Source organism: Rattus norvegicus, chromosome 3 (genome assembly GCF_036323735.1).
Source record: "Rattus norvegicus strain BN/NHsdMcwi chromosome 3, GRCr8, whole genome shotgun sequence".
In the NCBI taxonomy this organism is placed as follows: domain Eukaryota; kingdom Metazoa; phylum Chordata; class Mammalia; order Rodentia; family Muridae; genus Rattus; species Rattus norvegicus.
This window is the reverse complement of record NC_086021.1, coordinates 33,333,248-33,351,183: the sequence shown is the minus strand read 5'-3', so window position 1 is coordinate 33,351,183 and position 17,936 is coordinate 33,333,248. Positions and strand designations below refer to the sequence as shown.

Here is a 17,936-nt window from a genome sequence, read left to right as displayed (position 1 = left end):
GAGGAGTAGAAGGCAGGAAATAATCAAACTCAGAGCTGAAATCAACCAAGTAGAAAGAAGAAGGACCATAGAAAGAATCAACAGAACCAAAAGTTGGTTCTTTGAGAAAATCAACAAGATAGATAAACCCTTAGCCAGACTAACGAGAGGACACAGAGAGTGCGTCCAAATTAACAAAATCAGAAATGAAAAGGGAGACATAACTACAGATTCAGAGGAAATTCAAAAAATCATCAGATCTTACTATAAAAACCTATATTCAACAAAACTTGAAAATCTTCAGGAAATGGACAATTTCCTAGACAGATACCAGGTATCGAAGTTAAATCAGGAACAGATAAACCAGTTAAACAACCCCATAACTCCTAAGGAAATAGAAGCAGTCATTAAAGGTCTCCCAACCAAAAAGAGCCCAGGTCCAGACGGGTTTAGTGCAGAATTCTATCAAACCTTCATAGAAGACCTCATACCAATATTATCCAAACTATTCCACAAAATTGAAACAGATGGAGCACTACCGAATTCCTTCTACGAAGCCACAATTACTCTTATACCTAAACCACACAAAGACACAACAAAGAAAGAGAACTTCAGACCAATTTCCCTTATGAATATCGATGCAAAAATACTCAATAAAATTCTGGCAAACCGAATTCAAGAGCACATCAAAACAATCATCCACCATGATCAAGTAGGCTTCATCCCAGGCATGCAGGGATGGTTTAATATACGGAAAACCATCAACGTGATCCATTATATAAACAAACTGAAAGAACAGAACCACATGATCATTTCATTAGATGCTGAGAAAGCATTTGACAAAATTCAACACCCCTTCATGATAAAAGTCCTGGAAAGAATAGGAATTCAAGGCCCATACCTAAACATAGTAAAAGCCATATACAGCAAACCAGTTGCTAACATTAAACTAAATGGAGAGAAACTTGAAGCAATCCCACTAAAATCAGGGACTAGACAAGGCTACCCACTCTCTCCCTACTTATTCAATATAGTTCTTGAAGTTCTAGCCAGAGCAATCAGACAACAAAAGGAGATCAAGGGGATACAGATCGGAAAAGAAGAGGTCAAAATATCACTATTTGCAGATGACATGATAGTATATTTAAGTGATCCCAAAAGTTCCACCAGAGAACTACTAAAGCTGATAAACAACTTCAGCAAAGTGGCTGGGTATAAAATTAACTCAAATAAATCAGTTGCCTTCCTCTATACATAAGAGAAACAAGCCGAGAAAGAAATTAGGGAAACGACACCCTTCATAATAGACCCAAATAATATAAAGTACCTCGGTGTGACCAAGCAAGTAAAAGATCTGTACAATAAGAACTTCAAGACACTGAGGAAAGAAATTGAAGAAGACCTCAGAAGATGGAAAGATCTCCCATGCTCATGGATTGGCAGGATTAATTTAGTAAAAATGGCCATTTTACCAAAAGCAATCTACAGATTCAATGCAATCCCCATCAAAATACCAATCCAATTCTTCAAAGAGTTAGACAGAACAATTTGCAAATTCATCTGGAATAACAAAAAACCCAGGATAGCTAAAGCTATCCTCAACAATAAAAGGACTTCAGGGGGAATCACTATCCCTGAACTCAAGCAGTATTACAGAGCAATAGTGATTAAAAACTGCATGGTATTGGTACAGAGACAGACAGATAGACCAATGGAATAGAATTGAAGACCCAGAAATGAACCCACACACCTATGGTCACTTGATTTTTGACAAAGGAGCCAAAACCATCCAATGGAAAAAAGATAGCATTTTCAGCAAATGGTGCTGGTTCAACTGGAGGTCAACATGTAGAAGAATGCAGATCGATCCATGCTTATCACCCTGTACAAAGCTTAAGTCCAAGTGGATCAAGGACCTCCACATCAAACCAGACACACTCAAACTAATAGAAGAAAAACTAGGGAAGCATCTGGAACACATGGGCACTGGAAAAAATTTCCTGAACAAAACACCAATGGCTTATGCTCTAAGATCAAGAATCGACAAATGGGATCTCATAAAACTGCAAAGCTTCTGTAAGGCAAAGGACACTGTGGTTAGGACAAAACGGCAACCAACAGATTGGGAAAAGATCTTTACCAATCCTACAACAGATAGAGGCCTTATATCCAAAATATACAAAGAACTCAAGAAGTTAGACCGCAGGGAAACAAATGACCCTATTAAAAAATGGGGTTCAGAGCTAAACAAAGAATTCACAGCTGAGGAATGCCGAATGGCTGAGAAACACCTAAAGAAATGTTCAACATCTTTAGTCATAAGGGAAATGCAAATCAAAACAACCCTGAGATTTCACCTTACACCAGTGAGAATGGCTAAGATCAAAAACTCAGGTGACAGCAGATGCTGGCAAGGATGTGGAGAAAGAGGAACACTCCTCCATTGTTGGTGGGATTGCAGACTGGTAAAACCATTCTGGAAATCAGTCTGGAGGTTCCTCAGAAAATTGGACATTGAACTGCCTGAGGATCCAGCTATACCTCTCTTGGGCATATACCCAAAAGATGCCTCAACATATAAAAGAGACACGTGCTCCACTATGTTCATCGCAGCCTTATTTATAATAGCCAGAAAATGGAAAGAACCCAGATGCCCTTCAACAGAGGAATGGATACAGAAAATGTGGTACATCTACACAATGGAATATTACTCAGCTATCAAAAACAACGAGTTTATGAAATTCGTAGGCAAATGGTTGGAACTGGAAAATATCATCCTGAGTGAGCTAACCCAATCACAGAAAGACATACATGGTATGCACTCATTGATAAGTGGCTATTAGCCCAAATGCTTGAATTACCCTAGATCCCTAGAACAAACGAAACTCAAGACGGATGATCAAAATGTGAATGCTTCACTCCTTCTTTAAATGAGGAAAAAGAATACCCTTGGCTGGGAAGGGAGAGGCAAAGATTAAAACAGAGACTGAAGGAACACCCATTCAGAGCCTGCCCCACAGGTGGCCCATACATATACAGCCACCCAATTGGACAAGATGGATGAAGCAAAGAAGTGCAGACCGACAGGAGCCGGATGTAGATCGCTCCTGAGAGACACAGCCAGAATACAGCAAATACAGAGGCGAATGCCAGCCGCAAACCACTGAACTGAGAATAGGTCCCCCGTTGAAGGAATCAGAGAAAGAACTGGAAGAGCTTGAAGGGGCTCGAGACCCCAAAAGTACAACAATGTCAAGCAACCAGAGCTTCCAGGGACTAAGCCACTACCTAAATACTATACATGGACTGACCCTGGACTCTGACCCCATAGGTAGCAATGAATATCCTAGTAAGAGCACCAGTGGAAGGGGAAGCCCTGGGTCCTGCTAAGACTGAACCCCCAGTGAACTAGTCTATGGGGGGAGGGCGGCAATGGGGGGAGGGTTGGGAGGAGGACACCCATAAGGAAGGGGAGGGGGGAGGGGGATGTTTGCCCGGAAACCGGGAAAGGGAATAACACTTGAAATGTATATAAGAAATACTCAAGTTAATAAAAAAAATAAAAAAAATAAAAAAAAAGAATTAATGAAATTGGCTCATTTGTTTCATTTACAAGTTATGTATATTTTAATTATATCAAGGCCTAGTAATTATGAAATTTATTTTTCCAAATAGGCAATATAAAAATGTTAATTTACACAGCAAAAACGGTTTAGAGACTTAAAAAAAAAAAAAAGAAAGAAACTCGGGGTCTGGGGTTGGGGATTTAGCTCAGTGGTAGAGCGCTTGCCTAGGAAGCGCAAGGCCCTGGGTTCGGTCCCCAGCTCCGAAAAAAAGAACCAAAAAATAAAAAAAAGAAAAAAAAGAAAAAAAAGAAACTCGGGGTCTTTGTGGAAGAGCTCGGATGACATCAGAATGTGACGATGGCTGCACTAACCAGAAAGACACACAGATGGCATCACCACAGGGCTGACAAAGACAACTAAGCAATCCACTACCTCTGTTCTTCTGTCCTTATTGGTGTGTGTGTGTGTGTGTGTGTGTGTGTGTGTGTGTGTGTGTGTGCGTGCATGTGTGAACAATACCTTCGGTCCCAGCATTTGGAAGGCAGAGGCAGGCTGGCCTCTAGGTTCAAGACCAACCTGTACAGGCTAAGTTCCAGGATATCCAGGGTTACAAAGAAAAACACTGTCTCAAAACTAAACCAAACCAAACCAAACTGTCCTCATTAGCTGTTTCCTGACAGGAATACCAGTTCCCTGAGGGCCATACCTGTGTGCTTCAGCAGCTGACAGCATCTGGCTCACAGAAAGTGCGCAGCAAACAACTCTTCAACAAATGAACATATCAATCACCGGATACCCCACCCCCTCAAGAAAGCAACACAGCACTGCAGCTTTCTGCCACAGCAGAGAGCCACAGGAAAAATACAACTATTTTTAATACTTAACACTGGAAAACTAAAGAACAAAACATTCTGTACGCCTTGGGAAGAAAGTTATCTATAGTTTAGAAAAATAAAAAGTCCTCCCCCATTTTAGCAATAAATCTCCAGCAATTTATTGCTAAAGTAAAAGTTGTCCCCAAACAGACGATGTAGTAGCTACATTTCAGGGCTGTCACTGTCAGCACTGCTGCACACAACTGAAGGTCAAAGTTCAGTTTCTTAGGCAAAAATATTCCAAGTACTCAGGCAGGGTCAGATAAACTCTGGCCTCCGAAGATCACCAGGGAGCCCAGAAGCACTCAGCCACACAGAAGAGCTTTTGCCTTCACTCAAATGCAGGCAAACCCAACCCTGGGTGAACAGCAGCAGGAAGCCCTGGCTCTGCGGGGCAGGGGCAATGCTAGCTTGAAGGAGGCCCACACGGGCCTGGAGGTCAGAGCAGAAGTGGCATGGTGGGGGGGGGTCTCTGGCCCTCATCTCTCCCCTCACACAGCTGCACAGGGCAGGGCCAGGCACAGCTGTACTTCCACGTGTCTCTCCAACTCCTTCACCTGAGGCCCAAACTGTTCTCCTGCTTCAAAAGGACGGTGTGCCGAGACTGACACATGCAGGAGATGCTGCACTGCTGTGCTGAGCAGTCTGTGCCGACGCAACACTGGGCAGGGAAGGGAACAACTGATGGTCTACACCTCTGCTGGCGGTCCTTAGAAATACACAGCTACTAAGTGAGAGGCGACACTTGGCAGGCAAGGTGCCTTATTAGCAGTGGGCTTGTGTTGGAGGACTCTGCCTGTAGACAGAGCATGTGTGAGACAGGGTGGTCTGCTAGATGATTGTGTGTGTGTGTGTGTGTGTGTGTGTGTGTGTGTGTGTGTGTGTGTGTGTGATGCTTGAGGTCCAGCACTTGATCCTTTGAAGTTGTAGTTAGAGGGAGCACTCTTAAGTACTAAGCCATTTTTCCACAGATACATAAACACACAGATACATCAATTAAGTTTTAGAGATTATTTAGTTCTATGTATACAATTGACTTGCCTGCATATGTGTATATGTACTGCATACATGCCTGTGGGAGTCAGAAAAGGGCATCAGATCCCTTGGAATTGGAGTTACTATAAATTACCACATGAGTGCCAGGAATCGATCCCAGGTATTCTATAAGAGAAAAAAGGTGCTCTTAACCACTGAGCCACCTCTCCAGTCCCATAGGTAAATTAGTCTTTTTTGAAAGTGTGTTTTAAGTGTGCACCTAGTTCACAGAACATCATAGTCCAGGCCAGACATGCTCAGAAGACTTCTGTGAGCTGTCCTGCAAATCCATTTGTGATTTGTATTTTTAACTAAAATGGGTACACTGTGGTGTAACTTCGTTTCCACTGGCTGGCACAGGGTAACTGCTCGGCACGGAGGCAAGCCTGTCTACAGAGTTTTAGTGCTGCACAGTTAGTCAGACTTTGAGTGTTATTTCCATACGACCCACAGGTCCGGCACTGACACGTGGTTCATGCTTCTGATCAGAGGGCCTCATCAATACTCTTTCCTCTTCCCTTACAGGAAGGGGCACACCTGCCCTGTACCAGTTTCACAGCTAGTCCATCCTTCCATTCCTTCTGATGCAGGCTGGCCTGGTAACATCCTCTAAAGAGAGCACAGGGCTCCCAGACAGGCTTGGGGCTCGATGGGATATGAAGGCAATTGACTAATTTGTCCAAGACAGGCTGAGAGAAGAGAGAAAAGCAGGGTTGAAGAGGAAGTCTGGGCAGCTTATATATTTCTTGGGCTTACTGTGGTGATCAAGTTCCTTAGAGACTCAGCTGTGTGAGCCAACTTCCTCTTTCTCTAGGGTCTGCTGCCCTCGGTTCTGTAAAGAGATGCAGGGTTAAGGAGCTGGCTAGACTCACAGCCAACTCTCACAACCAAGGCGGAACCAACATGGAAAGGAAATGTAGAGAGCACAAAAATTCCCTGAGGAACATGAGGACAAGGCTGGCCCTGACCACAAGCCAGAGACACCTACTCCTGATAGCTGCCATCAAAGCCAGCAAATGGTGACAGAACTCACCCTATCTTTTCCTGCCTGGTCCTGAAAACAGGTTGAGCAGGTACACAGTTGGGAAGCTGTGGTGACGGTTTGAGGCCCGGGTCAGTGAGTAGGCGCAAACCAACCAGCAAATCACATGGGCACAGAGATGCTGTGTCAGAACAACCAACCTTCCAATTCTGGAGACCAGGACTGGGCTGCTCTGCTTTCCCTGGGAAGATGGGTGAACAACCAGGTTTCAGGAGGCCATTGGGATCCCCGACTGCTGTGAAGTGCAGATGAGTACTGCTCTGAGCAGTGGCGCAATGGGTGGAGGCAGCAGGCGGCATCTGCTGCTGTGTCAGCTTGTCCATAGCCCCAGTCACAGGCATTCACACTCTCCTGCCCCTTCACACATCTGCCTATCACTAGAGGAGGGGCAGTGCCAAAGAGCTACTCCCACAGTGCAGTAGCCTCAGGTGCTTCCTGCTCTACTGTTCCCTGTGGTTCATGCTGAGAGATGACAGTGGGGATTGGTAAATGCATCTTTAAAAAAGCATTATATATGTGAGTATACAGCTACTGTCTTCAGACACACCAGAAGAGGGCATCAGATCCCACCACAGATGGCTGTGAGCCACCATGTGGGTGCTGGGAATTGAACTCAGGTTCTCTCAGGTGCTCTTAACCGCTGAGCCATCTCTCTAACCCCCTGCAAATGCATCTTTGTAAACACTTTTTAAGACTAAAATGAAAACAAAAAGTACTGAACACATGTAGACATTTACTACCTGTCAAATAGCACTACCTTATGCAATGATGGTGTGGTCCACGCCATGGGTTGAATGAAAATGGCCCCCATAGGCTCATATAGTCAAATGCTGGTTCCCCAGTCAGTGGAACTTTTGGGAAGGAGTAGGAGGTGGGGTCCTGTTTGAGGATGTATGTCACTCAGGGTGGGCTTTGAGGTTTCACAAGCCCACGCCATTCCCAGTTAGCCAGCTTGCTTATGTTCTCTCTCTCTCTCTCTCTCTCTCTCTCGCTCTCGCTCTCGCTCTCGCTCTCTCTCCTTCCCTCCCTCCCCCTCCCCCCACTCTTTCCCTCTTCTTGTACAGATGTAAGCTCTCAGCTAATGCTGCGGGACCATGCCTACTGGCCTGATACCTGTCACGAAGGTCATGGACTCCAACCGTCTGAATCCATAAGCCCCAATAAATGCTTTCTCTATAAGTTGTCTTGGTCATGCTGTCCTATCAGCAACTGAAAAACAACTATGAGTGAGAAATGTATAGCTGCTTCCCTGTACTTTACATATAGCCAGGAGGATGGCGCGGCCACACAGTAGGGTGCTGCTCTGAAGTTTCTTTGCCGGGGTCGCTCTCCTGTCACATAGGTGGCCACCATGTGGTTGTGTGGACTGTGATTCCTCTTTTTATAATTTGCATGCACGTGTGTAGTTTAACTTAGAAGTTTGTGGCCATCTCACAAGGTAGTGCTCTATACAGTTTCTTTCTCTACTGGCCTGATGCAGAGGTGTACGCATGCTTGCTTTGTTAGGTCTGCCTGCCCACCATGGTCATTGGGTGGTTCTTGGGCTTGGGCTCTCATAAACAATGCTTCTGCAGACACATCCAGCGTGTCTTTTGGCCATGCGTGAGGAGGTCCTATGAGTAAACTGGCGGGTTGCAGGGCAGGTCCCTTATTTAACTTCACAGACAATGTCAGACAATCCCAAGGGGCTGTGCGATTTAACGGTTATACCAGAAGGGATAAGGGACCCAGGTACTGTAAGCTGAGGACTGCCCCCCCACTTGCACACACATGTTTTCCATATAGCTGTACTAAGCATAGGGGAAAAGTTGGAACACTATGACCTATACGCTTGCAAAGGCTTGAAAGGCCACTAACAGAAGCTAAGGCTGAGTCCCTCCCTCCCTGTGTGGCAGGGCATTTGCACCAACAGTCAGGGGTTTCTAAGGACTAATGCTGGCCCTTTCCTCCCTGGAAGAACAGCTCTTTAATCTCTGGGTGAGTGCAGCAGTGTCACTAACGACGGCCATTTTTCTGGACAATCCGTGAGCTGCATGTCCCCTACCTAGGGAGGAGAGGGTGAAGGAGAACACCCAGCCTACTCACAGGATCAACCACAGCAAAAACTCAAGCTGACTGACCCCCACAAAGCTGGCCAACTTCTTCTCAAGTGCCCTGCCCGCTGCCAGGATTTCATTCTTAGATCTTTAGCTTGCCCCTCCGCGGGTTTAGCAATGATGTCTGTCTGCTCCTGACAAATGTGCTATCAACTGGCCTTTCAAATGTCACTTGCAGTGGCAGCTGGGATCCCAACTTAGCAGCAGTTTCTGTCAGGGCTTAATTCCATCCCAAGATGGGAGGCCTCTAAGCAACATCCACAACAGGGATCACAAAGTCAAGGTCATGTGGATGGGGCTCACGTAGCTGCTCCACAGTGCTTGTAGTCAGCCTAGAGATCTGACCTGTGGTCTTTGATACCCGTCCTACATAGCTCCTCTAGGTCTCTAAAGAACAGTGGATGTTTTAGGCCCTTACTGGACAGAAGCCCAGTGGCAGTCACATTTAATATCATTTTCACCCCATTTTGTCTAGAATATCAGCACCCAGCAGACAATTTCATACAACTGCTCCTGAGTTACTCCTTGTTTTTCTTACATCCTACTACGATGTAGAGTTTACACTTCCAGCATGTTCTATTCATATAAGTCATTTTTAGGATACCTGAATTAGACAGGACAACTCTGGGCCCTCCCCTTCCATGCCAAAGAAGTTCCCAGGACTAGGCTGGCTGTAACAGCTTCTAGGCCACACCCACTAGCAGCACACAGCTGTGGAATGCAAGCGGATCGCTCACCGTTAGCTGGGCTCCAGCCTAGGAAGCCCTCTCCACCCTTATGCTAGGTATTGCAGGGCCTGAGAGCAAGCAGCACTGAGGGGCAGACTGCCGCAGAGTCGGGGAAAACTCAGGAGAGATGTGACCATCTATTCTCTCATGAATCCTGCCCATCCCTGCCCTCTAGAAACAGACTATCTCTGCCACACAGAGCAGGCACTAAGTAGCCAGATCAGCTGTTCACTCGCTCGCTCACCTGGAGCCAAAAGGAAGCTCCAGACTCGGCCTCCTGGCCAAAGCCAGTACACTTCTGTCCCTGGTCTTCGCTGAAAGAACATCACAGCTACCTCTCCTTCCATGAGCTATCTTCATCAATGCCAAGTATCCAGAGGGCTAGACAGCACAACTGGTCCAGGGGCTCATGCTTTTGAATTATAGACACAAGTCATACTGATTTACGTAAAACCGGACTTCACTGATGTAAGGCCACTTTGTTCCCAGTCAAATGTGACCTCTCCCCTCCCCCAACACTATTAAGCACATAGCACTGTGTTAGGTGGTGACAATGGCCTGGACCATTTCCCATCAGAGGCTTTCTGTACCTGACCTCATTTGATCCCACAGTCACCTCTTAGGGGCTCACAGAAACCTTGAGGCTGAGGAAACAGCCTCTGAGGGCAGAGATGGGATCTGATGTCAGTCTTGGTGCATTTGCCAACCAGCAGTGTCTGGTTTGGCAGCAGACGAGTGGTATGTACCCTGCAGATGGCTCAAAGTAGATCAAAGGCCAGTGGTGGGAGGGCTTGGGGTCCGACCCCTGGAGGAATCTTATTTCCTCCAGGTCAACTCAAAAGTTTCCTTCCAACAAACCAGCACTTACTAGGTGCAGAGAGAGCACACGCAGACACACACACACACACACACACACACACACACACACACACACACGCAGACACACACACACACACACACACACACACACGCAGACACACACACACGCAGACACACACACACACGCAGACACACACACACACGCAGACACACACACACACACACACACACACACACACACACACAAAGAGCTTTGCTTCCCATGGTCCTCTCTGAAACTTACGCCCAGCATGGAAGCTGTCTGATAGATGTGCTTATAGCAGAGCAGGGAACCAAGTCTCCACTAGTTGAGAGGAAAGACTTTCTAGCCAGCAGTCCTTGTAAAAGTAAAAATCAGCTCCTAGAAAAGCAGCCAATGGCTGTTCATCAAAGGCATCAAAGGCAGAGGGCTTGAGAGGAGGAGCTGAGGCCACACCCTGCTCTCTGACCAGGAGAGGGTAATGGAAAGGGGGTGGACTTTATTTTTAAACCTTAGTGGGGAGAACACACAGTTCAAAGATGTGTAGAATTGCCAGCATCTGGCTGGAGAGGGGAGAGGTTTTCTGACGTTGGCCAGGTTCCCAGTTCTAAGTGTGGTCTGTGAGTTCTCACAAAGTCTTGGGCCATCTCTTCTCCTGCTAACTCTCCTCACTTCTTCAGCTCTTCCTGATCCACCTCACGCCCGGAAGAAGGCTTCAGTAAACGCTAAGGGCTATCCACCTTCACACACCTGCTGAGAGTACTGAAGGCTTCACTGAAGGGTCTCCAGGACCGGGGACACTTTGGTGACAGCACCACTTTAGGCCTGTTTTGAAGCAGGTTGTCTCCTGAAGCAGATGGCCCCTCACTAGTCTTAAGGTTCACATCTTGGTAGTTACAAGGCCAGGGGAAGGATAGCAGAAACCTGTCTTGTCCACTTGAGTTTGTCTCTAATCCCTCTTGTTCGTAAACAGTATTACAGATTTGGGGTTGGCCCATTCCACTGAGCATGTCTTGGCTGAGAGACTCTAACCAATTCCACACTGTCCATTTCAGGCAGGATACAGAAGTCACCTGGGTGGGCGGGACGACTACAGATAAGACTAACCATGTCATAACACAAGCTGTGCTTCCTATTCAGGTCCCAGACCTGAGAACCATGATGAGAATGCGGGTGACAGGGAAGGGCAAACCATTCCTGAGGGAAGACCAGAGATGGAGGCTTTGGACTACAGTGAGAAATTATTACTGTTCATGCACAAAGACTGTGAAAACTTGACTCTGTACTAGTCACCAATTCTATTATAAATTATCAAAACTGGCCAGGGGAAGAGCCAAGAAGCCCAAGCAGCTGGCTCTGCACAGGATCAGGCCATTGGCTAGAGGCTCAGCCCTATACCCTCTGCTGGCCTGACCTATGGGCCAGTTGCATCCTTGGTAGAAAACAAAGGAATCTAAAGCCCCACGGCCACATTCTAGGAGGAAGCCAACTTTATATTTGGCATGGGAAACCTTGAGATTTCTTAGCAGGGAAACAAAATCAAGTGGGAAGGAAAGGTTCTGCCAAGGGTCCAACAGCCCAAAGTGTAGTCCCTCTAGATCTGAAGGATTCAGGACTCCTAGGATGCAAGGCCCCACTCCAGTGTGTGACCCCAGCAGACCTTCCTCAGGGAGGAGGCCAGGGATAACGAGGAGAATCCACTGTATTTCACAGAAATTTCTCGGAGCCATGAAGTGACCATGCAAGGAGCATAGTACTCCCTCTTCTTCCAGGAAGCCTGGGTCTGTTGTGATCCACTACTGTGTCTAAGAAGGTAAGTGCCATCTGTAAGGTGCTGTGATCTCAGGTCCAAGGATATTTTAATCAAAGTACTACTGTGCATGTTTAAGAAGTCACCCAAAATTCTTGTTCTGAATCTGTAAATGGGTTTAGGCCCCACAAGAGAAATTATCGGTCAGTAAGCTAAGCATGAGTTTTTGAGACTGCCTGATGAATAATGTTTAGTTCCAACATCCTTTACAAACTAAAGCACTAACACAGAGCAGGGACTGAAGAGTCTAGTTCCTTTGCAGCAATGTTTTTATGTTCTCTATAGCAAGGGGCTGGGAGTAGTGTTTTGGGTAAGGTCTGGGCTGCTTCAGAAGGCTGCCTGTCTTTTTGCCTTTAAAGCAGCCATAGAAGGTGGGCTGGAAACACTGCAACAGAGTGCTGTTTGCCTTTGGTCTCTAAACACCTCTTACCCAAAGATCAACTTGGAATCAGCTCAGATCCATGCCATAAATTAGCTCTGGGCCAGTTCCTCAGAGCACCAGAGGTCACTGAGGTTAAAGGCTGTGGTGTGAGAGAGACCACCACTGTGGGCCCTCCTCCCCTGGGCTTTCCAGAAAGAGACACTTAGACCTTGTGATAGCTGCTCTAGACAGCAGGCCCCTGTGAAGGAGCAGAGGAGGGAAGGAGAGCTAAGTAGAGGTAACTCCGCCACCTTCTTGGGGACAGGCATGCTGGGTCATGGGGAGTGGGCAGAGAGCAGTGGGAGGAGTTTAACTTGGGCTGTAGGATGGATGGGTTTTCTTCGTTGCCATCAGAGAGCTATAGTTCTAAACACTAGACCTGAGTCTGTTAGAGACACATCTGTCCTTTAACAAAGAGATCTGCCACTCATGTGCCCTGGCTTTCATGCTTAGACAGAACCCAACTCCATAAAGGAGCTAAGGGCCGTGTGCAGGCAACTGATGCCTGAAATGGCACTCTTGGGCCTATGTATCCCCAAGGTTGTCAGTTCAAAGTGAACCCCAGAAAAACAGCTGGGCACCCAGTCAGCACCACAGTAGCCTGCTAGTCATGGACACCGAATACAGTTTTCCATTCTCTTAGTGCTGCTTCAGTCATTCGCTCTGTCAACAAGCAGGCACAATTTGCCTCAGTCTCTTCTCATGTGGGAAGCAAAGACAACAGACTACACCAGGGGTTCTCAAAATGTGGCTGCCCTGAAATCTCTCTCTCTCTCTCTCTCTCTCTCTCTCTCTCTCTCTCTCTCTCTCTCTCCTATCTCTCTATCTGTCATAACTTATTATTTTTTATTTTATATGCATTGGTGCTTTGTCTGCCTATATATCTGTGTGAGGGTGTCAGATCCTCTGGAACTCGAGTTACGGACGGGTGTGAGCCACCATGGGGATGCTGAGAATTGAACCTGGGGCCTCCGTAGGAGCAGCCAGTGTTCTTACCAGCTGAGCCATCCCTCTAGCCCCTCCTGGAATCTCTTAACAGTCCCTCAGGAGAGTCAGAGCCACTACATTACAAGGTACTGCCTATGAGAGTGCTCTTCCTTCCATTTTACAAAGCTTTCTTTCCCTGCCCCTTTTCTATCTGTGTTGTTACCGACTTCATTATCACCTAACAAATGCAGAGTGTCTACTGTAAGCTAGGCGGTCATGTTCAGGCTCCCTCTGCATAGATGAGCACATGGCTTGTTCACTGGTTGGTTCCTGGTATATAGTCCAATGGCCTTTTGGGCCACTTTTCCTAACCCATAGTCTTCCTAAACACACTACACCTTAAGCAAGGTGCTGTGTACCTGCTGGAGTGCAAGGAGGAACCCACATAGTGCCAGTGTCTCTGCACTGCTATGTGAAGGAGTGAACTGTGCGTATTATGGCTGGGGTTTGTTTGACTGCTTGCCTTGTATGCTGGGGGTGAAATGCAGACAGGAATGGAACATGTGCCAGACAAGGACTCTGCCACTAAGCAGCACCACAGCGCTCTGTATGTCTGGAGACGCATGGAAAACGGGCTGCAGACATTCTCAAAAATACGGACAGCAATAGCACAGATGACATTTCTTCTGCCTCAAACTATTTTAATGACTCATTGTTTCACAGGTCTTAATGTTATTCTAGGTGCAAAATGACAAATACCAAGTGACATTTTCAGCAACCCACTTTGCTTTAGGAGTTATACACAGGAAATGCAAAAGCAAACTCTAAAATGCTCTACCCGGAGAGGAGATGAAGCCAGCTACCACAGCCACAATCAGAAGGTCACTTCCTCTCTCCTCTGAGCCTGAGCAGAGGCATTGACTCCCCCTGAGGGGGAAGCAGCCCAGCTGCTGCATAGCTTCTTAGGGAGTCTTGGTCTGCACCAATCCCACTTTCCCTCTGGGTCTGAACGGCAGCAGGGTTTCACCCCTGGAGAGATGCAGATCAGAGTTCGCCAGCCAGCCAGCCAGCCAGCCAGCCAGCCAGCCAACTCTGTTAAACAACTCACCTAATAATCAGCATAACATACTTACAGGAGACTTCTGCTCTGAGGCTGGGTCAAAGCCAACCGCAGTGCTAATGTGCAGTTAAGAACAGTTCTTCCCCTAATGGTGATGTCTGTTTAGGTAACACAAAACCCCTAACAAGAAAGTTTAAAAGCATGCAATAGCAGAAGCCTAAAGACAGAGGTACTGTACCAGCTGTAGTTGTTTGGCTCTGAGTTTCCTGTTGGCCAAGATAAAAAGGTGAACAAGATGGGTTAATTCTGCCCACTGAAGAAAGCTCTGGATTCAGAAGAGGGTAACTTCCTAGTACAACACTGTAGAAGGAATTGCAAGGAAGATGTAAAGAAGCTATGAACTTGGGTCTTCAACTTGGGTTTCTGTGACTTAATAATGGTCTTCAAATGACCATTTAAACCTTACACTTAGCAGAGTAAATAGTCTGACAATGTCATATATCAGGTATTTCTTAGGAAATCTATGCTTTTTCCAGGAGCTGTATTTAACACAGAAATAACTCGGAGTGAACTTATTGGAAAGCCTGGTGAGGTGGGGGCTCACACTTGCTGTCCCAGCACTGGAAAGGCTGCAGGACTGACAGGAGTTTGAACTTAGCCTGGACTACACAGTGAGTTCCAGGGGACTTGGACGATAGATGGAGACCTGTCCCAAAACCAAACCAAACCAAACCAAAAATCAATTTAATGAGACTGTCTTAGCCCATCTGCCTTCAGCAGACATGATAAAGGTCACCATTAAGTTCCGTTTTTTAGGGAGGACCCAGTGCTGATTCCTGTCTTAGAGTTTCACGTTAAGAATGTTCTGTAACAGTTGGAGCCGCCTCTCACACACTTGGTTCCCACTGCTGCAGGGCAGTGTCCTAGAGTTTCCATAGCTCAAAGCCACACACATCAGCTCTGCTTGGTTTCTGAGGGCCAGGGTAGGGCCTAGAAAGGAAGCTACCCTGGGTCTGAGGCTGCTGGGAAACTTTCAAGATGTGACAGGCTTTATCTGACTAAGACAACTTTCTCTTACAACATGGTTCTTCCCTTTGGACCCTTGTGTCCCTGTCACCTGCCATCCCTGCATAGAAGATCTGATTCAAGCTCCAGATCCTTTCTGAGCTCAGGTGGGTTTTGTTTTTGTTTTTTTTTGTTTGTTTGATTGTTTTGATAGAGTGAATTATTTATTTCTAAGGCAATCAACTTTCTTGATAAAACACTTTGAGATATTAATATTTTCACATTTTGTGTTTACATATATAGAAATGATACATTTCCTTTCCCCTGTGGTCAATATGGTGATTGTCTATACCAGTGTCTTTTTATTAAGTCAAATGAACAACTTACTTACATAGTTTTTTTTTTAAGTAGTTCCCCTGTTGACATGGCTGTGATGTTATTTAATATACACATTCCTTTGTGATTTTTTAAAAATTATTATTTTACTTACTCACTTTACCTCCCGCTCATTGACCTCCTCCCAGTCACTCCTTCCCACAATCCCTCCCCCATCCCCACTACCATTCTCTAAGCAGATGAGGCCTGGTATCCTCCCATCCAGCTCAGGGGCTTTATAATAAGCACTTATCCTCTCTGGGAGTCTCCTATGCTAGGGGAGCCGGTGACAGCATAATTAAACACGGGCTTCTCCTGTTAACCTGTATATGTCAACCTAATATTTTAGCCCAGTCAAGAAGCCTGGGAATGTATAGGGGAGACAGTCTCCTCGCTTCATCTATGGGATTAAGGTCATTAGTTTTATGGGGTATGGACTAGAGGCTGCCCTAGTTTCCCCTTGTTCAAAGTCAGGGAGATAGAGTCTTCAGAGCAAATCCGTATGAGGCCGACGTCTCTGATAACCTGCAAGTGGGCACCACTGGGCCACATTCTCTTAGCCCCTCTATCAACATCAAATCAAATCTATAATTAATGCAAATAAAGCCTGCCCTAGTGCAGATGAACAGTTTCGTTTTATGGTCAAGGTGTTCCCTGTGTCCTGGACTTCACAGTCAGGCAGAGTATGTGGGAGCCGAAGGGAGCTGTTTGAGTACAATATGGTTGGTGGTTAAAATGACAACTCTTTTTCTTCCCCACGGTCTCTTGAAGCTATCGGGGCCGTAAGTTATTTTCAGTGTTTGAAATCACCATTTGTATGCCTTGTACCTGTACTCTGCTCTGTTCTGCAGCCCTTCTGCCGAAGAAGCACAGAGAACACGTTGTCATCTCCACTAAAAATCAAGGTCAATGGTATGGACTTGGATCAAAGAGAGAGAAAGGACTGGGAAAGAAGGACAGCACTTAGATACCAGTTGTGAGCCTGACCCCAGCTCAGAGTCAGAAAGGAGAGGGAGAATACATCATTCCTTGCCCTTATATCTCCTGTGTGAGTGCCTCTCACCCAGTTACAGACCATTTTCCTACTTCCTGGTGCCAAATATAAGACAGCGCTTTCACTTGTTCTACATGTTTCCCTAAAAGGGGAAGAGTAACAGTTGCTGCTGATTTTGTGAGCTTGACTACAGAAGTGAGAAAGTACCATGAACATATGTATGTGAGGGTGGGTTTCAATAAAGTTTTATTCACAAAAACAGACAGCCAATTAGGTTTTGGCCTGCAGTTTGCAATCCCTGATTGAAGAAACAGACCAGCTTTGCTGCTCTTCAGCTGGGTCTGGAGGGTGACTCTGACCACACAGTTGCTCAGCACCTTCTCTTGGCCCCACCTAGGTAGAATCCCCTCACTATGGCCTGGCTACATTAAGAGCTGCCAAATCCACCCTGCAACCACTGTCGAGTCCATTTCCAGCCCATCTTACTATGTCTATAACTGAAATCATTCACTTCTTCTCTAGACCCTCTGGGTCTCCAAGACCGAGTGTGTCTTAGGGCTATGATTGCTGTGATGAAACACCATGACCAAAAGCAAACTGCAGTGAAGGGTTTATCTGGCTTACACTTCACATCACTGTTCATCATCAGGAAATCAAGACAGGAACTCAGGGCTGGAACCCGGAGCAGGAGCTGATGCAGAGGCCATGGAGGGTGCTGCTCACTGGCTTGCTCCTGTGGCTTGCTCAGCCTGTTTCTTATAGAGGCCAGTATCACCATCCAGGGATGGCCTGGCTCAAAACTAGCTGGACCCTCCCCATCAATCACTAATTGAGAACATGCACACAGGCTTCTCTCAGCTGAGGGTCTCTCCTTTCCAGTGACCTTAGCTGTGTCACGTTGACGTAAGTCTAGCCAGCACACCAGGGAAAGAGGCCAGAACTTTCTGCTAACCTCACGTTTAAACTCCATGCTGTAGTCACGGTCCTGCCTCTCTTCCCCTATGTAGCAGGACTGTGAGTGCTGCTCCAGTGCTCAGCTGAGAGTTGGAGACTTGGCAGTCCTCATCAACAGACTGCCGGACACAGTGGAGCCAGTTCACTTATGAGCAGCTGTACTCAAATGCCACACCACAGTCACACCGAAATTATTTAGGTGCATTACAGAAGGAACCTGCAACAATGAAG

General features: G+C 46.4%; 1 protein-coding gene and 1 long non-coding RNA gene across 31 annotated transcripts in view; one reads left to right on the top strand and one right to left on the bottom strand.

The window, feature by feature from the left end:
- The window catches only part of Rapgef1 (Rap guanine nucleotide exchange factor 1), a 117,909-nt gene that overhangs the window by 62,936 nt on the left and 37,037 nt on the right, over nucleotides 1–17,936 (bottom strand). The window lies entirely within an intron of this gene.
- LOC134486065 (uncharacterized) lies at nucleotides 14,768–17,010 on the top strand. The gene is made up of 2 exons (XR_010064741.1): nucleotides 14,768–15,549; nucleotides 16,609–17,010. It is a non-coding gene; the product is annotated as an uncharacterized LOC134486065 (long non-coding RNA).